At 44.9% G+C, this 24,838-nt stretch overlaps 1 long non-coding RNA gene across 1 annotated transcript in view; it reads left to right on the top strand.

Annotated features, from left to right (window-relative positions):
- The window catches only part of LOC124801623, a 521,303-nt gene that overhangs the window by 95,789 nt on the left and 400,676 nt on the right, over window positions 1–24,838 (top strand). The window contains exon 2 of the long non-coding RNA XR_007017112.1: window positions 677–717. This is a non-coding gene — a long non-coding RNA (uncharacterized LOC124801623). The remainder of the gene's footprint in view (window positions 1–676; window positions 718–24,838) is intronic.

Raw genomic sequence — 24,838 nt, 5'->3', positions numbered from 1 at the left:
TAGGTTTAAGCAGTTCTAAGTTCTAGGGGACTGATGACCTCAGAAGTTAAGTCCCACAGTTCTCAGAGCCATTTGAACCATTTGCTTATGGCTGGCACAATGCATGTATTTTGCGAAAATCAAATCAAGTTACCATTATCTCTGTCCAAATAGGTTTGAAGTAAGTAACTGTGCTCCATTGCGCATTGCAGGCACAGTTCTAAAACTTTGCTGCACTCCTTTATAATAACTTTGGTCTGTACATCATTTGTAGTTGTTGGTGAATAACAGATCGTCTCCGTAAATTTCTTAGAATATAAAAATATTGCTACGTCGTATGTCAAAGCCCTCCTAAAATATTATGTTGAAAATTTGTGTGTGATACATCACAATGTCAAGTTTTTCGTTGTCATAGAGTATAAATACATTTTGATACTGAACTGTTATACGTTTTTCATATTTAGCAAACTGACATATTTCTTCCACAAATAAAAGTTGAACTTCGAAAATCCTAGGATTTTTTCCTCGGGATCCAGGAGATCTAACTCTGACTTTCGGGATCGGTCAAGGAAAAATTTGTTCGTGAAAGAGTAATATGAAAACCGCTTTTGATCTTTTATTTTTCAGGTATATGTAAAATGAGTTTTAGCGAAGAAAGTATTTAAATGTCTGATTTTCCGTTTTCGGTGTGTTACAGGAAGATGTTCATCGGCGGCCTCAGCTGGCAGACTAGTCCAGGTGAGTACAAACCACACGCTCTCTACACGCTGCCGGCTTTTCCCTGAGAGAGGCCACGCTCTGACGCCTTCACGCGGTTCCGCGCTTTTGCTAGTCGCTGGCTCTGTTAGTGCTTCTGTTCTCCGTCAAACGGTTGTGTTTCATTGGAACACCTCAGTGTTCGAGATTAACAGGACTGCAGCCGCATTCTGTGGACTAAAGGGTTGTGAATTATGAGGACCTAAGTACTCGCATCATTTCCTAGGTAACAATACAAAATTGAACAGATGTTGCCATTTCCTCATACACAAGAAGTATACCTGGTATTAAGACACAAGAATAATAAAAATGAAAATTAAATGTGCTCAAAGGCAAATATTCAGACAGCGGAAATTTTTTTAGAAATGCTCAACTGTAATTGTCAGTCGACCTCATTTGAAGGTTTGGGTCAGTACAGTTTTCACCAACACAGAGGAGGTGAGAATGCTACTCTTGGGGATGTAAGTCAGGAGAACAGTAACCGCAATCATCGGACTGTCAGCTCCAGCAAGTTTACAGGTTATGGATTCCCCCGGTACTTGGAGCGTGTGCTGAGACAGGAGAATCAAAGTCAGGTCTGCTAATGTATGCTTACGTGAATCGTACCCAGTGATAGCCTTTTGAATAGGTGCTGAGGAGAGAAAGTGGATTACCGAACAAAATGGTACCTCTTTTCATGTCTTCGTAACGAAAAAAGTAACAAGAAGGGCAATCCCCTGGTAAATATCTTTCCCTTGATATACTCCTTGTACTGCTACTGGGCAAAACGTTACTCTGAGTGGTCGAGAGAAGTGGGACACCGTGTACATTTTCGAACTGTTCACAGCTGAGCCGATCCTCGCTTCTCGACCTGCGTAGTTTACTACCTTTCCAATCCCCCCCCCCCTTTTTTTTTGTTTTTGTGATGTCCGCAGCTCGTGGTCTTGCGATAACGTTCTCGCCTTCCGCGCACGGGGTCCCGGGTTCGATTCCCGGCGGGGTCAGGGATTTTCTCTGCCTCGTGATGACTGCGTGTTGGGTGTTCTTCATCTTCATTTCATCATCATTGACTCGCAAGTCGCTGAAGTGGCGTCAACTAAAAAGGACTTGCAATACGGCGGCCGAACTTCCCAGTATGGGGCCTCCTGACCAACAATGCCGTACGATCATTTCATTTCTTTTTTTTTAGTCATCTCATTTTGTTCTATACTGTTCGTTGAATTTGTTCGGGGCGGATGTCCGACGACACCAGTTTAGGTTCTCGGTGTTTCCTAGCATCCATAGCTTCCTTGACGTGACATCCATCTTCTGTGGTTTTGGCTCTTGAAGAATAACGGGCTGCCGTTCCTCCACAAACATTCAGAATTCTCATTAAAAGTGCCCCCAGCAGTGTTCAAGCCGTCGTGAATGCCCAGTAGTACTTTCCACGAGACACCGGTAGTGTAGGTCTTCTGCGCTCGACCCCGCAGATTCCGCGCGTCTCTGGAAACACGCGGGACCCCTGTGCTGTTCTCTTATCTCAGCCTCGTCTCTCTTCCTTATCTCGCCGTGCCCTTGTGTGTTTCCCAGGCCACACGCAGCCAGTGTCGCCTCCACGTGGTTACGAGTGCGCGGCCGGGGAGCCACGACCTTGATACCGCCGAGCAAGGTGAGTTGTTCCCCTCGTGTTGGAACTCTCGCCCGGTCCACAAAAGACGACCACCTAGTTGATCATGACTGACATTTAGAGAGCTTCAATTCTAGGCTTGCATCCCTGACGTCGAGAATGCTGTGAGACGGCGCGGTTAATTTGTGGGTGCTACACAAAACAATCAACTCAACTTGCAGTGATTTCTGCTTCTTCTGCAGTCCACTCCACTCGCCTTTCCTGCCAGAAACGAATCGCTGCTGCTCGACTGGACAAGCTACTTAGAACCAGCTGCACTAATGGTACAGTGTGACACTTATTGAGCCGTATGAAAAAAAGTAAATTGGTTGTAAAGTACGGCGTGCACACACTTCACTCAACACGTTAACGCCACTACATATATTCGGATTTGGTTTATGATATCTTCGATATGCCTTCCATCATAGGCGATGATGTGGCGCAGACGAATAGCGAAATTCTGCATGACCCGCTGAAGTGTCGGAACATCGATGCTGTCGATGACCTCCTGAATGGCTGTTTCCAGCTCAGCAATGGTTTTGGGGTTATTGCTGTACACCTTGTCTTTAATATAGCCCCACAAAAAGGAGTCGCATGTGTTCCGATCCGGAGAATATGGTGGCCAATCGAAGCCCATGCCAGTGGCCTCTCGGCACCCCAGAGCCAGAATGCGGTCCCCAAAGTGCTCGGAGTCGACCATTCACCTTCTCTACCGCAATCTTCACATGCTTGTTCCATTTCATATCGCTTCGCAACGTTACGCCCAGATATTGAAACAACTTTCATTAGTTCATGTTCCCTGGCACGTTCACAGAATCGAGCAAACTCTGTCTTGGGCAGATAAACTCTTATTTATGATAAATAACATCGATACTACACACCATGCTTCTATTAAATTGATTATTAACTCCCAGGATCTTCTAGAAAACGTATGGAAGTAGATAGACATGAACCTACGATGTTGACCTTCATTAGTCACGACTCTGTCAATTACCCTACAGTTTCAACATGCAATCAGTATCTATGTTATACAATTTGTACAAATGCTTTAAGACTGTAACACAGTCTTGATTTTACTAATTGTAGCAAATTGCACCACTAGCGACGCACTTTTGTTAAATGATCATTGCACTGCAGCACTGAAATGCCTTACTTTCATAGCACACAAATTATAATACAAAAGGAATCAAGTACGACAAGTATAAGAATTTTTAGCATATTGAAAACCCGTCTGCAACTGTGATAGACTAATATTTTGAAGAATCATCCTCAGTTGCGCAAATTTTCAGGTCTTTACCAGGTTTCGGCTAAATTAATCTAGCCTTCTTCAGAAGCATAAAATTAATATAACATGCCAGAGTAAGGCACAGTCAACATTAAAATTAAAACCTATAGTACCGTGGTACCATGTCGAATTAAAACTACTTAACTGTAGTCCATGCCCGGCTTCTCTTTATCACGCGGTCGGTTGGCAGCGGCAACTACGTTGTCACTCTGGCATGTTATAGTAATTTTACGCTTCTGAAGAAGGCTAGATTAATTTAGCCAAAACCTGGTAAAGACCAGAAAATTTGCGCAACTGAGGCTGATTCTTCAAAATGTTGTTGTGGTCTTCAGTCCTGAGACTGGTTTGATGCAGCTCTCCATGCTACCCTATCCTGTGCAAGCTTCTTCATCTGCCAGTACCTACTGCAACCTACATCCTTCTGAATCTGCTTAGTGTATTCATCTCTTGGTCTCCCCCTACGATTTTTACCCTCCACGCTGCCCTCCAATACTAAATTGGTGATCCCTTGATGTCTCAGAACATGTCCTACCAACCGATCCCTTCTTCTGGTCAAGTTGTGCCACAAACTTCTCTTCTCCCCAATCCTATTCAATACTTCGTCATTAGTTATGTGATCTACCCATCTAATCTTCAGCATTATTCTGTAGCACCACATTTCGAAAGTTTCTATTCTCTTCTTGTCCAAACTATTTACCGTCCATGTTTCACTTCCATACATGGCTACACTCCATACAAATACTTTCAGAAATGACTTCCTGACACTTAAATCTATACTCGATGTTAACAAATTTCTCTTCTTCAGAAACGCTTTCCTTGCCATTACCAGTCTACATTTTACATCCTCTCTACTTCGACAATCATCAGTTATTTTGCTCCACGAATAGCAAAACTCCTTTACTACTTTAAGTGTCTAATTTCCTAATCCAATTCCCTCAGCATCACCCGACTTAATTCGACTACATTCCATTATCCTCGTTTTGCTTTTGTTGATGTTCATCTTACATCCTCCTGTCAAGACACTGTCCATTCCGTTGAACTGCTCTTCCAAGTCCTTTACTGTCTCTGATAGAATTACAATGTCATCGGCGAACATCAAAGTTTTTATTTCTTCTCCATGGATTTTAATACCTACTCCGAATTTTTTTTGTTTCCTTTATTGCTTGCTCAATATACAGATTGTATAACTTCGGGGAGAGGCTACAACCCCGTCTCAATCCCTTCCCAACCACTGCTTCCCTTTCATGCCCCTCGACTTTTATAACTGCCATCTGGTTGCTATACAAATTGTAAATTGCCTTTCGATCCCTGTATTTTACCCCTGCTACCTTTAGAATTTGAAACAGAGTATTCCAGTCAACATTGTCAAAAGCTTTCTCTAAGGAACGTAGGTTTACCTTTCCTTAATCTTTCTTCTAAGGTTCAAAATATTAGTTCAAAATATTAAATACGAGTAGCACTTAAGAACCAATATCTTGTTTCCCGCCATTTTATTACAAGAAACTTAACCGAATGAAACGTTTTCAACGCGTCATCAGTGAGCTGGTGCTTTGAAGCAGCACGTACGCTGTAATATGAAAATCACCAAGTACCGAGTTCAACTCCGTTTCACTTAGTCCAATACGGCGCCTCTTTACAAGTTTCTCTTGTGACGTAAAACCCATACTGCTCCTCACTGGCCACGTTCCTCTCCACCAGGCAAAAATCTGATCTCACGCTTGTTGGAGCTCTTAGTGGAACGTTAAACTCCAGTCTGAGACGCCACAAAATCGAACAGCTCCTCGTCGACCAACGCTTTCACGTGCCGTGTGGCGTACGTGTCCCCCGGCGCGCGGCGCCACCATCACTGGAGAACAGGCTGGGAGGCGGGCGGCGCTCCCACGTTTTACGCTCGCCGAAAGGGAAACGAGCGGCCTTGGCGACCGCCGTACTCCGGGGCTGCCCTTGGTGCGTCGCTGTCGGCTCTTACAGCGGCGTCGGTCAATTACGCTGACTCACGAGCTGTAGTGGATCTGTCCTCTCTTGGACCTCTGACCGCGTGGGTTCGTTCTGTCACTGCGCTCTCGAGTATTCAGACGTACTCGAGCACCCTACGACGACAATGCCGGCTAGGACGAGACAGAGGAGAGCCTTTTAGTTCCCGAGTCGAAGACTTTCAGCCACTCTCGCGCAGGCTTGTGCAAAACGTGAGCAATAGGCGGCTGCAATGACGCATCGGGCGGCATAAGGAGGCTGCCACCTCTGCTGCGACATCCACGACAATATTTATTTGTGTGGTGCCTGTTCTTTCGGGAACGTCAGAGAGAACAGACACCACGCATGTACACTACTGGCCACTAAAATTGCTACACCACGAAGATGACGTGCTACAGACGCGAAATTTAACCAACAGGAAGAAGATGGTGTGATATGCAAATCATTAGCTTTTCACAGCATTCACACAAGGTTGGCGCCAGTGGCGACACCTACAACGTGCTGACGTGAGGAAAGAGTCCAACCGATTTCTCTTACACAAACAGTAGTTGACCGGCGTTGCCTGCTCAAACGTTGTTGAGATGCCTCCTGTACGGAGGAGAAATGCGTAACATCACGTTTCCGACTTTGATAAAGGTCGGATGTAGCGTATCGCGATTACTGTTTATCGTATCGCGACATTGCTGCTCGTGTTGGTCGAAATCCAATGACTGTTAGCACAATATGGAATCGGTGGGTGTAGGAGGGTAATACGGAACGCCGTGCTGGATCCCAACGGCCTCGTATCACTAGCAGTCGAGATGACAGGCATCTTATCGACATGGCTGTAAGGATCGTGCAGCCACGTTTCGATCCCTGAGTGAACAGATGGGGACGTTTGCAAGACAACAACCACCTGCACGAACAGTTCGACGACGTTTGCAGCAGCATGGCCTATCAGCTCGGAGACCATGGCTGCGTTTACCCTTGACGCTGCATCACAGACAGGAGCGCCTGCGATGGTGTACTCAACGACGACCCTGGGTGCACGAATGGCAAAACGTAATTTTTTCGGATGAATCCATGCTCTGTTTACATCATCATGACGCATGCATCCGTGTTTGGCGACATCACCGTAAACGTACATTGGAAGCGTGTATTCGTCATCGCCATACTGGCGTATCACCCGGCGTGATGGTATGGGGTGCCATTGGTTACACGTATCGGTCACCTCTTGTTCACACTGACGGCACTTTAAACAGTGGACGTTACATTTCAGATGTGTTACGACCCGTGGCTCTACCCTTCATTCGATCCCTGCGAGACGCTACATTTCAGCAGGATAATTCACGACCGTATGTTGCAGGTCCTGTAGGGGCCTTTCTGGATACAGAAAATGATCGACTGCTGCGCAGGCCAGCACATTCTCCAGATCTCTCACGAATTGAAAACGTCTGGTCAATGGTGGCCGAGCAACTGGCTCGTCACAATACGCCAGTCACTACTCTTGATGAACTGTGGTATCGTGTTGAAGCTGCATGGGCAGCTGTATCTGTACACGCCATCCAAGCTCTGTTAGACTCAATGCCTAGGCGTATCAAGGCCGTCATACGGCCAGAGATGGTTGTTCTGCGTACTGATTTCTCAGGATCTATGCACCCAAATTGAGTGAAAATGTAATGAGATGTCAGTTCTAGTATATTTGTCCAATGAATACCCGTTTATCATCTGCATTTCTTCTTGGTGTAGCAACTTCAATGGCCAGTAATGTAAATAATGGGCATTGCGGTAGTTAATGATCATTTGCTGCAGATGCGCTCTTTGTCCGATATCGTGCAGGAATCAGCCTGAGGTTGCAAGCAATGAGGGTAATGGGCTACGTATGTAGTTTTTAGGCTTCGGGTTGGCGACCACTCGCGTAAAGCAGGAAATCGGTCTTCGAGTCCCGATTCGGCACAAATTTTCGCTTGTCACCATTAAATTTATTTCAGTGCCCGATTGCGGCTAATGTCGTAATTTCATTTTCGTTACTCGCTGCAATGCTTGTGTTTTTTGCCACCTGTAATAGTCTCTCAAATAGCTGTTCAAGATCTAACCCACCTTTGTTTACACTACTAACTTCGCTCTTGCGTTCTGCACTTGAGTTTTGAACACGTTCTGTGTTCCAACATTACGAAATACTTCGAAGAAAACGAACTGTTAATACGTAACCAGCGCGGATTCGGAAAATAGCGGTGTCGTGAAACACATCTGGTTCTTTAGTCACGCCAAGTGATGAGTGCTATCGCCAGGGGGATCTCAAGTTCACGGCATAGTTCTAGATTTCCGGACGCCGTTCCTCACAAGCGGCTTCTAATCTAATCGTGTGCGCGTGGAGGAGCGTCTTAGTTGTGCGACTGGATTTGTGATTTCCTGCCTGCCGCGTTGCAATAAAACCTCGCATGATTACTACAAAATTCCAGTAAATTTCGGTGACTTGATGAATAATACAAATTTAAACGTTTTCAACTCAGTTACAATTAAAAACAACTTAAACTGAAACGATCACATTGATAAGAATATTTCAGTGCCTGTGTTATTCCGAATTACGATGAAAATTTCCTTCGAACATGCATGCATGTCCAAAGGAAGAGGCACTGCGACGACTACAGCCGGTATGAAATACATAAAAAGTGTTCGCAGTTGTGAATATGAACTACCATCAGCTGCGTAATGAAAAGACGAGAAAGAAAATTTGTGCCGGACCGGGGCTCGAACCCGCATTTCCGCTTATCGCGAGCGGTCACCTTACCATCAGGCTGTCCAAGCATGATTCACGACCAGACCAAGACTTCAATATGACGTCAACCATTTGTCTACATCCTGTACTCGTACATCCACTGTGTATATTCCAATACAGGCGAGACGTTTTCCATGAAAGACGCTTGCCCGGCGTCGGCAGATAAGTATGATATTGTAGTGCCTGTGTTACTCCGAATGATGATTTAATGTTCCTTCGGACAAGGAAGCATACTTGGGTATGGCCGTGAGTCGCGCGCGCACAGCCTAATAATGGTAAGGCGACCGCTCGCAATAAGACGAATACCTGGGTTCGAGTCCCGCTCTGGCATAAGTTTTCGTTGACGTCATTCAATTCTGCAGCTGACGGTTGTTCATATTCGCAACTGCGACTACATTTCAAGTAACATACAGATACGTTTCGGGGGAAGTGAACAGACAGCGTTTTACTGGCAGAACACTTAGAAAATCTAACAAACCTGCTAAAGAGACCGACATCACTACCCTTGTCCGTCGTGTTCTATCTGAAGCGTCGCTATACTGTAGCGTTTTTTTACCAGATAGGACAGACGGAGGATATCGAAAAAGTTCAGAGAAGTGCGGCTCGTTTTGTACTACCGCGAAATAGAGAAGAGAATGTCACGGACATGACAAGCGAGCTGGGGTGGCAGTTATTAAAACAAAGGCGTTTTTCGTTGCTGTGAGATATTTCCACGAAACTGTGATCACCATCTCTCCATTGTACATAGTGAGAAATGACCATCGCAATAAAATGAGAGAAATTAGATCTCGCGTGCAAAGACTTAGGCGTTCATTTTTACCAAGTGCTGTTCACGAATGGAATGGGCGAGCAATAGTCTGTAAGTGGTTCTACGAAGACCACTGCGAAATATTTATTGTAAACAGCAGAGTAATCGTGTAAATGTGAACGTAAGACCACTTTTTGGTTACGGTTTGGTTGTCAGTTAACTTTGTAAACATTTAAGTAGCAACTATCGCCCGCTGATCCTTACCAAAGGTGTGAAGTTCTGCTGCTCCTTCATTTCTCACAAACATGCGCAGATCCACTTCCTTCTGAGTGATAAAACTTTGATAGTACTGAGCGCAATAGAAAAATCGCTGAAACAGCCTCTGCTCTGACCGTTTTCATTGTTATGAGGTCTGTAGCTACATTCCGTTTGCTATGCTAAGACATTCACGATCAATCTTCGTTGATCCATTATGGATGAGCCTGGGTTGGTTGAGTTGGGTTGTTTTGGGAAAGGAGACCAGACAGCGAGGTCATCGGTCTCATCGGAATAGAGAAGTACGGGGAAGGAAGTCGGCCGTGCCCTTTCAAAGGAACCATCCCGGCATTTGCCTGAAGCGATTTAGGGAAATCACGGAAAACCTAAATCAGGATGGCCGGACGCGAGATTGAACCGTCGTCCTCCCGAATGCGGGTCCAGTGTGCTAGCCACTGCGCCACCTCGCTCGTTGGGATGAGCTGTTGCAGGACGATTTGATTCACGGATCCAGTTATATGGCTCCTTCCGTGTATAGCGATTTTACGACTATGACGAGTGGGGCCTGAAGATGGCATCAACGTAATGTCGAAACTGGTAGCACAAAGAAGTTCATAAAAGAAAATAAATTTGTACCATACATACGGCTGTTGGTAAATTATTGCATCAAGAAATTCACGGTCAACAAGTACACCCATATATATTGCGATTCCGCTACGGTTCGGCGTGGCGTGTGATTGGGAAGTCGTCAGATCATGCTCTGGCAGTCAGTGTTACATTCGAGCTTGGCATGGTCAAGAAACGCGATATCATCGTACTTTATTGTGGGCACACTGTGGGAGCCCAGAGCGTGTGGCGCTCATGTCAGAGATCAAGCAAGATGTGCTGTGTGAAGGGTGCCCATATCCATTGTAGATGCATTCCGGAATAACCAACAGATGCAGAGGCAACTTTGGTGGACAACCAAATACCTGTATTAACGACAAGTGTCGCCCTGGGATACAGCGGAATAACGAACCACAAAACAGATAATAGTTCCAAATTCAGAACTGGATTGGACTGATTTAATGGAAGAGACCAAACAGCGAGGTCATTGGTCTCATCGGATTAGGGAAGGATGGGGAAGGAAGTGCCGTGCCCTTTCAAAGGAACCATCCCGGCATTTGCCTGAAGCGATTTAGGAAAATCACGGTAAACCTAAATCAGAATGGCCGGACGCGCGATTGAACCGTCGTCCTCCCGAATGCGAGTCCAGTGTGCTAACCATTGCGCCACCTCGCCCGGTCAAATTCAGAACTGGGCAATACCAACTGGTGAGCAACAATACCAGCTAGAAACACCGTACCAGGCAAGTACCTCGCTCGCCACATTCCATATACCACAGAGATTAGCACGGACACAGCAACGCTGCCATGGGACCCTCAGCGTGGCAAAAAGTCTAATGAATTGACAAGTGACGATACACACTGCTGCACACCGCTGGCAGGCATACGTGTCCGCAGAAATTCATCGACCTGGGGGCAACACTAAACACCGCGAAGGCGAACCTCAGCAAGGCACTTTATCATCTCATAGCTTCCGAACTGTGTCGGACTGGTTTGAAGAACGTACAGCAAAGCGTATGATATGTTGCTTCCCGCGCCGCCTGAACTCAGCCGTACAGAGCGCATCTGGGATACAATCGAGTGAGCTGTTCAACGCTGCTCTGAGCAAGGCGACTGGGCTGTCACAGATCAGCTGACTCTCCAACTCTTTCGGTATCTCGTGGTGTCCATGAGAGGATACATGCGGCTTTCATCAAGGCAATGTAGCGTGCTATACGCTACCGAGTAACTGAATTTAATAGAGCAGCTCATCAGTATACACAAATGCCTGCTGGTCGAATTCCCGAAGAGGACAGCAGAAGGTGGGAGCAATGCCGTACACTGTTTAGGGGTTGAACGGCAGCACTGTACAGAATTATTAAGGATACGCTATGCAGTATCTTGTGGACTGTAACTCCTGGAATACTTGAATCTGTAGTCCAGTTTGGGAATGCCAGTGCGTTAACATGCTCTTCACCATATTATATCTTCTGGGAAAGCCTGCTGTTTCATAAATTTATTTTTTCTCTAATCTAAATGTGGGAAACTCGTGATAAATGCCAACTGACAAATGATTTTCCTGTGAAGTACTCGTACTAGAAAGGAGATTTTGCACCACTATGTATGGGCTCTTTTCCGTCGCTCAGAATTTCTTCAACCAGCGATAAATGGGCTGTTGTATATGATGAATCAAACACAAAGTTTGTTTTTCTATGCCACAGATCGTTCGTTGTAGGACTTGTAGCGCTTCCGCAGTTGACGTTTTCCTGGCAAATTACCTGCAGCCTCGGGTTTTTGTTCGCGATCTAAGAAAGGAAAATAAATGAGGTTTATCGTCCCGCTGACGATGACGATTAACGTCATATTTCCTTTCTTGCTTCGTGAAACGAATACCGCTGACGACAAGTTAAGACTGAGAACGCGCTTGTACTGTGGAAGGGTGATGAAATCGATGGTGTGCTTCCAGGCAATGGATAACCGGCTAGTATCTACACTCATGCTCATAAATTAAGGATAATTGCAGAATGTGGTGCCACACAACGTGGCACTACACAAAACTGGTTCTCATGTCATAGGCACATAGGGAACACACACGATACAGATCTGTAAGTCCACGGTATTGGTGATAAGATGAGAAAACCGTCCGGAAACACATGTGCTACAAAACGCCACTGTTTCCTGCACATGTACCCCGACGTCAATATGGGATATGATCAGCATGCACACGTACACAGGCCGCACAACGGGTTGGCATACTCTGGATCAGGTGGTCGAGCAGCTGCTGGGGTATAGCCTCCCATTCTTGCAGCAGTGCCTGTCGGAGCTCCTGAAGTGTCGTAGGGGTTTAGGTCTGGAGAATAGACAGGCAACTCCATTCGCCTGATATCTTCTGTTTCAAGGTACTCCTCTACGATGGCAGCTCGGTGGGACCGTGCGTTATCATCCATCAGGAGGAAGGTGGGACCCACTGCACCCCTGAAAAGGCTGACATACTGGTGCCAAAATGACGTCCCGATACACCTGATCTGTTACAGTTCCTCTGACAAAGACATGCAGGGGTGTACTTGCACCAATCATAATCCCACCCCACACCATCAAACCACGACCTCCATACACGTCCCTTTCAAGGACATTAAGGGGTTGGTATCTGGTTCCTGGTTCACGCCAGATGAAAACCCGACGAGTATCACTGTTCAGACTATACCTGGACGCGTCCGTGAACATAACCTGGATCTACTATTCCATTGACCATGTACAGTGTTCTGACACCAGGCTTCATGGTCTGTCCTGTGACCAGGGGTCAGTGGAATGCACCTTGCAGGTCTCCGGGCGAATAAACCCTGTCTGTTCAGTCGTCTGTAGACCGTGTGTCTGGAGACAACTGTTTCAGGGTTGCGGACGTCCAGTACTGTAGCGCCTGGACAAGCTTCGTGTCTTTTGGAATCGTTGCCATAATCTTGAAATCACCCTTTGTGCACACGGAGAGCCTGCTGTGTTCGACCAGCCTCCAGTCGCCCTAGTATTGTACCCCTCATAACGTCATCAATATGTGTTCTTTGAGCCAACTGTGTGTTGAAACACAGTCACCATTAGCACGTCTGAAAACGTCTGCACACTTACTCGCTGCACCGTACTCGGACATGCACCAGCACACCTCTGCGTATGTGGATCGCTGCCAACGCCACCGTGCGCCGACCGCAGGTCAGATGCACCGCATAGTCATACCCCGAGGTGATTTAAACCCGGAAACCGCCCACAAGAGCGTTGTTTCACCATGTGTCATCATTATCCTTAATTTATGAGCATGAATGTATATTACTAAACGGATAATAGTAACACAGCCCCAGTCGCAGGTTGCTTATCTGACGGCTTCGAGGGGGCAACAAAAATGTGATTTGTAGTATTTCATTTAATTTCTGATCCCACTTAAAAAATTTAAAATACTACCTCAATCTACTCTTGAGATGTATACTCTTACGTTAAAGGCTTAACATAATAAACCAAGTATAGGAAAAGTAATGAAAATTTGATCCGTAGATGTTTCATTCATGGTGCGGCGCGACACGTTATTTTTTTACCGCCCTCCCAGTGTCCAGCAATGTTCATTTGTCTAGCTAAAAGCTGTAGCAGAAAATACTAAACCACTACTGTCTGTTGCAGGTCGCAACATACATAGAATTGTCCGGTAAACGGGATGTGGCTAGCTACTGAAATAAAAGTTTTAACTTGGCAATGTAAATTTTCAGGTGTATTTTTACGATAAAGATCACAGTTGATACTGCCAAGTCTGTACTAAGTGGCAACACAATGTAAAGTTCACACGCACACCACAATCACACACGTAGCCAGTTTATGGTATTTACACCCGTTACCGAAGTTAATAGAGTTCACCGGATCGTTTAGTTATGAAAATGCTTGCTCAAATGTTGTGCACTCTGCTCTACACGCAACACCTGTTCCAGTCTTTGATCGCACAACACGCCATGCGGTTTTAACTAACAGTCAAAAGCAATAATTTTGATATTCCGTCCGAAATTCCACACGACTTTCACTATACCGTTCACTTAAATACACTTTGTACTACTTCGCGAACTCGTAATTAGCATTTTTCCGCGATTTTACAGTACTTTCGTCGGAGCTGCTTTCAATGAGATGTTACTAATTCGAACCCTCAGCCCCGACCCCCACTAGATCACACCAAAGGCTTTGTTCCCATCATAGATTGGCGCGAGCCTGCATTTTTCTGATTGGCTGATATCACAAACAGCAAATCGGGTTGCAGTATTATCCCGCGCTAACCCGCGCTTTACTTCAATGACCAAGCCGGCCGGGGTGGCCGAACGGTTCTAGGCGCTACAGTCTGGAACCGCGCGACCGCTACTGTCGCAGGTTCGAATCCTGCCTCGGGCATGGATGTGTATGATGTCCTCAGGTTGGTTAGGTTTAAGTAGTTCTAAGTTCTAGGGGACTGGTGACCTCAGAAGTTAAGTCCCATAGTGCTCAGAGCCATTTGAACCATTTTTTTCAATGACCAATCATAGTAAAACATTTCTTTCTATGACAATTGCTAAATAAATAAATTACCTTCTGAAATTACCGATTAATTTGTGTTCTACTCACGATTTATTAGTACCATAAACTAACTGCACACTTAATTATAGTAAATCCCCTGTATAGTTTAACTGGGACTTCGTGAATAAACAAAACAATTTTCATTTACTTCTGTTTTTTTCACTCATACAACACTTACACTGCTAATTACTACACATATAAAACAATTATAATTATGCAAATACATTGAATATTAATCAAACATAACTTTACAACATTGTTTTGACTATGACTGCTAGCACTGTCCGTCAAATGCTGACCTCTGCCGCCTACTAGTACAACTACGTGCTGCTCTGTAACTCAGGTCCATGTCAGCTGGTGACATTTGTCGATGACTCATGCCTATAACGATATCGTCCTGACAAGTGACAGGAGCGATGCGAAGGCGCTACGGCTCAATGGGAGTTCAGTTCTTTACAGAATCAAGAGTGGGGGCTGCGTTATTGGCAACATATAACCACCTTTCAGATTCCTTCCACTTCTTCCCGTCATTACCGAACATTCTTCACGCTAGTGTTCTCCTTCACCCTCTTCGCACATCCCTCGTTCTTGACCTCGTCCTTTCTCTCTTTCTCCCTCCTTGCGTCTAGCACCCTCCTCGTCCCCCCCCCGCCACCCCCACCATCACAACCACCGCCCTTTGGGGGCGTCGCGCCCTGCTGAGTGCACACGGCGTGAAAGCAATTTGCAGGCAGCCACCGGTAAAGGAGAGAATGAGACGTCGCCGCGACACAGCGCAACGTAACGTAACGCAACGCAACGCAACGTAACGCGCTTAGCCGGCAATTCGGCGCTCATTTGTGCCCCCCCCCCCCCCCCCCCCAGTGCTCGCGGCTTCGCCAACCAGAGGGCCTTGGCTGCCACTGGTTAGCTTTCGCGCCTACATGAAGCGCAACATCCAGACACCGCCCAACTGCTCGACACCAAGCACTGGAAAAGGCGCGCTGCTCCTGCCGTAGAATAGGATATTAATCTCCCTGCCACTTTAGCTGTCAGAACGCACAACACCAAACAGGTGGAAATCTGCATCAGTGCTCCGGAAGCGACGATGCGCTGTGTAGCGTAGGGTGCTTCGGGAATCACTACCGCTTCCTCTTCCTACCTGTTCGCCTTAAGCTGTGTGGCGGCGACATACTAAACACGTCGAGCAAGTCACCGACTTAGCTTTTTACAAATATAAACAAACTGCACAGCTAACACATAATGTATTAACACCAAATAGAAAATGTCAGAAATAACATCCTTCGGAAACTGACTGGAACCAGCTGGGGTACACAACGACTGTGAGTCGCGTCCCAACACCTGGTTAATCTACCAGTATAGATTTGGTGTGGCGCAATCAGGACGTTGACATTGATGTTCGCTGTGTTTACGCCTATCTATCCTTTACAATAAAGAAGAGAGGGAATAGAACCTCCTTCGCTTTTTAGGGTTGGTGGTGGAGAAATGGGAAGGATCTTTGACAGGGATGGTCGTCTGCCAAAGTAGCGAGTGATACTGACTCATTAAATAAATTTATTTATCGTTAGACTCATTCACATGCGAGTTGTGTGACCAACTAACATACATCGGGTGTCTCTGCGAAGTCGTCAGGCGCATTTTTCCGGTGTTTCAGCATACATTGTCAATTTCGTTTTGAACTGCGCAGTTACTGCTTGTCGCACCTTTCATGCGACACCCATTGTCAACAGAAAGCGTCGCTTTGTTTCCCATTACAAAACAGCCGATTTTTGGGTCAAAATTTTACATGCCCATTTGTCAGAGCCTTCAAAATTAGTGTGGTGCGATATTCGTTTTATCGATTTGCATTAACAGGGTCAGTAAAACACGAAGAATAAACAGTAGTCGGCCGAGCGGGATTAGCCGAGCGGTCTAGGGCCCTGCGGTCATGGACTGTGCGGCTGATCCCGGCGGAGGTTCGAGTCCTCCCTCGGGCATGGGTGTGTGTGTTTGTCCTTAGGATAATATAGGTTAAGTAGTGTGTAAGCTTAGGGAATGATGACCTTCGCAGTTAAATCCCATAAGATTTCACACACATTTGATTTTTGAATAAACAGTAGTCCAGCGGCGATTCATTAGTGCCGTATGCTTGGCGGTAGCGGTCAGCGCCGGTGAGGGCGCTGCTGTCACTCCTCAAACACTGGTCACTCTTCGTGTTTTTTTGTCATTGATAACACATATCGATCAAAGAAATATCGCAATATAATAATCTGGGATAACTCTGTCTAATGGACACGTAAAATTCCGCTTTAAAAATCATTTTCTTTGCAAAGAGAAATATTGACACTGGGTGTCGCATGAAAGCTACGCAATGCAAAAACGAACTTACAAATAACTGCTGAAACACCAGAGTAAATGCCCCTGACAGCTCTCAGGAGAGATACCATGTATCTACATCTACATCTACACGGATACTCTACAAATCACATTTAAGTGCCTGGCAGGTGGTTCATACAACCACCTTCACAATTCTCTATAATTCCACTCTGGTATAGCTCGCGGAAAGAACGAACACCTATATCTTTCCGTACGACCTCTGATTTCTCCTATTTTATCTTGGTGATAGTTTCTCCCTGTGTAGGTCGGCGCAACAAAATATTTTCCCATTCGGAGGAGAAAGTTGGTGATTGGAATTTCGTGAGAAGATTCCGTCGCAATGAAAAACGCCTTTCTTTCAATGATGTCCAGCCCAAACCCTGTATCATTTCTGTGACACTCTCTCCCATATTTCGCGATAATACAAAACATTCTGCCCTTTTCGTTGTAATCTCTCAGTCCTATCTGGTAAGGATCCCACACCGCACAGTAATATTCTAAAAGAGGACGGACAATCGCAGTGTAGAGTCTCCTTAGTAGGTCTGTTACATTTTCTAAGTGTCCTGCCAATAAAACGCAGTATTTGGTTAGCCTTCCCCAGAACGTTTTCTACGCGTTCCTTCCAATTTAAGTTGTTCGTAACAGTAATTCCTAGGTATTTAGTTGAATTTACGGCCTTTAGATTTGACTGATTTATCGTGAAACCGAAGTTTAACCGATTCCTTTTAGCACTCACGTGGATGACCTCACACTTTTCGTTATTTAGGGTCAACTGCAAATTTTCGCACCACTCAGACATTTTTTCTAAATCGTTTTGCAATTTGTTTTGATCTTCTCATGACTTTGTTAGTCGATAAACGACAGCATCATCTGCAAACAGCCGAAGACGGCTGCTCAGATTGTCTTCCAAATCGTTTGTATAGATAAGGAACAGCAAAGGGCCTATAACACTACCATGGGGTACGCCAGAAGTGACTTCTGTGTTACTCGATGATTTTCCGTCAGTTACTACGAACTGTGATCTCTATGACAAGAAATCACAAATTCAATAACATAACTGAGACGATATTCCATGAGCCGATTGTGTGGTACAGCGTCAAAAGCCTTCCGTATATCTAGAAATACGGAATCGATTTGAAATCCCTTGTCAATAGCACTCAACACTTCATGTAAATAAAGAGCTAGTTGTGTTTCACAGGAACGATGTTTTCTAAACCCATGTTGACTGTGCGTCAATAGACAGTTTTCTTCGAGGTAATTCATAATGTTCGAACACAATATATGTTCTAAAATCCTGCTGCATATTGACGTTAACGATATGGTCCTGTAATTTAGTGGATTACTCCTATTACCTTTCTTGAATATTGGTGTCACCTGTGCAACTTTCCAGTCTTTGGGTACAGATCTTTCGTCGAGCGATCGGTTGTATTTGATTGTTAAGTATGGAGCTAGTGCATCAACCTAGTCCGAAAGGAACCTAATTGGTATACAGTCTGGACCAGAAGACTAGCTTTTGTCAAAGTGATTTAAGTTGCTTCACTACTCCGAGGATATTTACTTCTACCTTACTCATGTTGGCAGCTGTTCTCGATTCGTATTCTGGAATATTTACTTCGTCTTCTTTTGTGAAGGCATTTGGGAAGGCTGTGTTTAGTAACTCTGCTTTGGCAGCACTGTCTTCGATAGTATCGCCATTGATATCGCGCAGAGAATTCATTGATTGTTTCTTACTGCTAACATACTTCACATACGACCAGAATCTCTTTGGATTTTGTGTCGGGTTTCGAGACAAAGTTTCGTTGTGGAAAGTGTCATAAGCATCTCACATTGAAGTATACATGAGTTACACCTGATACCAGCTTTTTATTGTCTCACTAAGGATGGGCTTCCCACCGTCACAAGACAACGGCCACCTGATTTCTTGTTCTAATCAATATAAAATGCACCACCTGGGGCAGTTGTTGCCACTTGTTTTGTCGTCTACTAAATCAGTGGCCCCTTGGCCCGACTTCTAACTAAATGGCCACTTAGCCTAACTAATGCCTGGCCCTTTGACCTAACTGACAGAAGACAAGTACTATTCAACTAGCTGTTGCTACTAGCGAATGCAAATCTACGCTGCTGAGACGACGACTGCCTCTGTTCAACACTGTTCAACGAAACATATGTGAGACACTTGCAAAATTTGTTCTCATCTGTGAGCTGTCTTTCCCGGAGTAGTATCGTGTTATCGTTTCATTAGTAGCTCCTGTCGTCCAAGAAGCTGGTGGTTTCGTTGATACTCTGCTAACCCCATTACTACGGGATACTCACTAACTTTATGACTGCCCATTACTGCCCATGGCTGACAATTATACCTCAGCACGGCGCGACACCCCCAAAGGACGGTGGTTGTGATGGTGGGGGTGGTGGCGGAGGGACGGGGAGGGTGCTAGACGCAAGGAGGGAGAAAGAGAGAAAGGACGAGGTCAAGAACGAGGGATGTGCGAAGAGGGTGAAGGAGAACACTAACGTGAAGAATGTTCGGTAATGACGAAAAGGAGTGGAAGGAATGTGAAAGGTGGTTATATGTTACCGATAACGCAGCCCCCACTCTTGATTCTGTAAAGAACTGAACTTCCATGAATGAAACATCTACGGATCAATCTCAAGAGTAGATTGAGGTAGTGTTTTACATTTTTTAAGTCGGACCAGAAATTAAATGAAATTCTAAAAATCACTTTCTCCACTCGGACGTTGCTGCACACAACCCTCTTCGTTATCTTTTATGCAACATTCTCCCTACATGTGATCGTCTTAACCCCCCCCCCCCCCCCTAGTAGCCAAAATCCAGATTTGGCTTTTTCATGTCAAGAGTTTGGTCTCGAATCTCGATTCTTTTGCGTTTTGACACGTGTTACCGGCGTGCTGTAGTCTTGACAGCCCGTCAACTGATAACAGGGTGTCAGCTGCTTCTGAAGGAGTTATCGTTTGCAAATACCTGGGTTTCCCTCGTCCTAGTGGCGTCTGGCAGCAAACTCCCATAGGCCTCTTTTAATAAGCTCTGTCAGAACTGTTCCACTGATTTCTTATATTCACGTAATCCTCGGTCATGACAAGCGAAGTCGAGAAATACTGCCGTGGCTCTGTGGTAGTGTGCCAAACAGTATGCTTGTCCTGTTTGGTACAGACCCAGTAATGATAATCAAGTTGCCACTTGTTTATTTATTTATTTACTCGTGTCCAGAAAATAACATACATATATAGCCGATAGACAGCAATTTACAAACAATGTAAGTACATGATTAAATTCCATACTACATCAGTTTACAAACAGTATAACTACACGATTAAATTCCATATGACATCCAAAATTCCGCCTTTTGAACTGCTGTATCAATGGCGATAACCAGATCGTCCATCGGGCATGGGGCTGGGTAGGAGGTTTCTACAGTTGGGCAGGTGTTGGTGGTCTTGCTGTTCACCACATTCGCATAGTTCATCTCCTGGGGAGAAACCCCATTTCTTCAAATTGACCGTCTACCGGGATACACCAGCCTGTTGAGGACCTTCCATGTTTTATATGAGAGGTGACGTCCTTTAGCAAGCTCTTCTTTAGGGCTTTTCCAGTACCTCTCTGACGGTGAGTTACGCCAGAGCTGTATTCGACGATTTGAAGGTGACGTTAAAAGTGGTTCTGTTGAATGGAGGAAACTCTTTCTTGATCTTTATCTTGGATGTTGGTATTCACATCCGAACAAGGGGAAGTTGCCACTGATCTGAATGAAATATGTTAATTCATCACTGGTTGACTGACACCAACATGGCTTGGCAATGTTTACTATTTGGCAGGAATCGGCTAGCCAGATATTAGAAGAACGAAAGATCCAGAGCACTTGCCTCACATGCGCACCCCTTGTAATGATGTTGACGAACGACAGAGGTCGAGGATGAGTTCCTAACGTAATTCTCAACTAACCTCATAGGATTGCAGGGTTAGATTATGGAGGACGAGAAACTCTCAGCATGCTGGTTGGTTGCTACCAATCGAACATAACTTCCCCTACCCCCACCCCCCTCCACCCCCCACCACCCCGTCCAAAACACAAGGAACACTGTCTACCTGGAAATTGCTAAGCAGACTCCGTATTGGTGCTGGCAGATATACAATGAGTATGTTAAAATGGAACTTTACTAGCCTATCTAGGCTCTGCAAAAATGGCAAAGATCAAACGACAGCCCATTTCACGAACTGCAGAAAGTGCCCTCTGAGGTCCACAATGCAGGCCTTGATGTCAGCGACACCTAATACCCGTGATTGGAGAAAATTCTGGGCAGAAACTATGTAATATCTTTCATGTTTTCTCATTAAGCACTATGACGAAAAGCAATTTGTATTCTAACGTTGTTTGCTTCTCATAGGTGTAAATAAATAAAACATACTCTAAGCTTTTATTTTGTGAAAATAATTTATCGTCTGGTGCAGCCATAATGACCGGTTTTTGCCGTCAACGACTGCCCTCAGATATAAAAGATATGTAAGTTTAAAAATTAAAACTGTAATGGAGCAGAAGACGTCAAAATCAAAATACAATATAATAAAGTGGTGTCATACAAAAAAAGGAAAAAAAATGCCTTGGTTCAATTCCAGCAATGCGGGAAACATATTTTCGATGAGTATACATGAGGAGCGACCTGTTTACGAAAGGCCTTTTGGGCTACTGACCAACTTTTCAGCTGCTGTTGACGCATTTCAATAAAAAGTTCTTCACTGAGCGTGCTAACGAGCCTCCTTCTGAGTTACGGGAGGAGAACTACCCCAGGACCAAATCCGCCTCGCGGATTTACCATGTCTGGTGAGCAGCCAACCTAGGTGTGGCTTTTAGGCGGTTTCCTACAAGCACTGGGACCACTGCTTTTCACAATATATGTAAATGACCTAGTAGATAGTGTCGGAAGTTCCATGCGGCTTTTCGCGGATGATGCTGTGGTATACAGAGAAGTTGCAGCATTAGAAAACTGCAGCGAAATGCAGGGAGATCTGCAGCGGATAGGCACTTGGTGCAGGGAGTGGCAACTGTCCCTTAACATAGACAAATGTAATGTATTGCGAATACATAGAAAGAAGGATCCTTTATTGTATGATTATATGATAGCGGAACAAACACTGGTAGCAATTACTTCTGTAAAATATCTGGGAGTATGCGTGCGGAACGATTTGAAGTGGAATGATCATATAAAATTAATTGTTGGTAAGGCGGGTGCCAGGTTGAGATTCATTGGGAGAGTCCTTAGAATATGTAGTCCATCAAAAAAGGAAGTGTCTTACAAAACACTCGTTCGACCTATACTTGAGTATTGCTCATCAGTGTGGGATCCGTACCAGGTCGGGTTGACGGAGGAGATAGGGAAGATCCATAGAAGAGGGGCGCGTTTCGTCACAGGGTTATTTGGTAAGCGTGATAGCGTTACGGAGATGTTTAGCAAACTCAAGTGGCAGACTCTGCAAGAGAGGCGCTCTGCATCGCGCTGTAGCTTGCTATTCAGGTTTTTTGTGGCACTAGTGTTTTTTCGTGGCACTGATGTTTTTGCGGCACTAGGAAATGGACTTATGACCTGAAATTTGGGTAGTGTAAAATAAAAAGTTAAGTTTTCTTGTGTAACAGTGTTGTATTTTTTGTTGTGTTCAGTGTACAATGTGAGACAAAATGGTTCAAATGGCTCTGAGCACTATGGGACTTAAAATCTATGGTCATCAGTCCCCTAGAACTTAGAACTACTTAAACCTAACTAACCTAAGGACAGCACACAACACCCAGCCGTCACGAGGCAGAGAAAATCCCTGACCCCGCCGGGAATCGAACCCGGGAACCCGGGCGTGGGAAACGAGAACGCTACCGCACGACCACGAGATGAGGGCAATGTGAGACAGATTCGCATGTTGAAGCAAAATTTTACCATTGTGGACAGTGTCACACCTTGACCTGATGTACGAACATCAACATGTAACAATGCTACACATAAATTGTTGAGATTTGCCATCTGACATGCACCTAATGAAGACATGAACCTATATGAATAGCTGGACAAACAACTTGAACACTTAATGATGCTTCGTTTATTTTAGGATTAGCTAGCGTAAAAGAGCTTTTATCGCACAAAGTAAACAAAAGTATTTAATTTTTCAATAAGTTTTAAGGTTGACAGTAAAGTCATGTTCAACTGTACTTAGATGAAACTGTTATTAGGTGACAATTATAGGATACGACTTATATTTTCCTTTCCTTCATAGTGCAGTAGAAATAAGACTCTCCATGATCTCGAGCTCTGAGTGTCAAATCTTTCAGATGCTGAAGCAGTTGATAGCTGTAATATGTTGGCGTCGGACATACTCAGTATGCAACGAGAATAATGCGTACTACGCTCCTTAACGTTCGATCGGGGCCCTGGGAGATACGTTATCTCTGGCTTTGTTTTATGTCAATATTTGTTCTCCACCTTCCGTAAGTAGTTGCTGCTAAGTGTCTCAGCGATTTTATTTCCAGTCATGCACGCAAAAAGGCAATCAGATTTTATTTACTTGGTTTCTGGTCGCGCGTCATTCTTTATCAAATAACCAGAAAGTCCTCGAATACACGAGAGACTGCGGCAGGTTAGCGTATTTCCCTCCATCTGCGAGTAGAACGCGCTAATCGACCGAGTGGTACGGATAAGCCTTATCACCCAATTTGTACTCCTCTTCTAAATGGGTCGTGGAATAAGCTGTCCAATTACACGTGCTCCGTAGATATTACGCGACACTTGTATTGAAAAGCATCAGAAGAATGAGTAATTCAAAGTGGAGAGCCGGCCGGGGTGGCCGAGAGGTTCTAGGCGCTATAGTCTGGAACCGCACGACGGCTACGGTCGCAGGTTCGAATCCTGCCTCGGGCATGGATGTGTGTGATGTTCTTAGATAGGTTAGTTAGGTTTAAGTAGTTCTAAGTTCTAGGGAACTGATGACCTCAGAAGTTAAGTCGCATAGTGTTCAGAGCCATTTGAACCACCAAAGAGGAGTTACGTCGTGGTTTTGGCTACTATTTTCCCAAGCTCTGCACGCGTCATGTCACCGACTTCGTACATCGTATTCCACGCTTACATCGACTGGCGGAGTTGTCCACTGTGCGTGGCAGACGAACCGAACATATCTGTGCACATTTATCCACAAATTTCAGAGAGTTCTATTTTTGTACTCATGCATTGTACCATAGCAACAGTGTATTTAGCGACGCAATGAAACAATTAAACTCAGCATTTTATTTGTGCACGTATTCGTGCTTCCCGCAATTATCGGGAACAACTTTTTAACGTGAGCAGCTATGATTTATTTTCCACACAACTATTCTTCACGTGGTCCATTCGCGACTGGTTGAGGAGAGAGGGAAAGTGACTGTAGTACTCGACGTATTCTCCGCCACACACCACATGGTGGCGTTAGAAGTACAGATGTAAATATAGAAACCATAAAAGTACATCTTTAATGTATGATACATCGTCCGTAGTTGATACAGGGTAAATGTTGTGGGAAAGTTCTTGTAGAATGTAATATTTAGCATTAAAGGAGACCACCCACCGGAAAGCAGAAAGTCGTCGCTAGCAACACACACAGGAAGGAAAACTTGCTAGCTTTCGGAGTTCGGTTTTGACGAGCTAGAGTATACAAACACACGCTCACACACGCTTAGATATGCCTTTGCCCAAACATGTTGCCGACTAGACTGACAGTGTTCAGGACAAAGAATGAGTTGTCACCATCAGCGACCTGGAATACACTAAGTGAACAGATCTATCCACTTTTTTGTGTAAATCACATAATGTTGTACTGATTACTTCTATTCTCACTTTGGACGAAATTCTTGTTACCTTCTTCATTTTAGGGTCCAAGCAGCCATTCGGACCTATTTGCTTTCGCTGTTGTTCAACATGTCTG

The sequence above is a fragment of the Schistocerca piceifrons genome, chromosome 1 (assembly GCF_021461385.2).
Source record: "Schistocerca piceifrons isolate TAMUIC-IGC-003096 chromosome 1, iqSchPice1.1, whole genome shotgun sequence".
In the NCBI taxonomy this organism is placed as follows: domain Eukaryota; kingdom Metazoa; phylum Arthropoda; class Insecta; order Orthoptera; family Acrididae; genus Schistocerca; species Schistocerca piceifrons.
The sequence above is the reverse complement of the archived record's forward strand: the minus strand, read 5'-3'. Positions and strand labels throughout refer to the sequence as shown.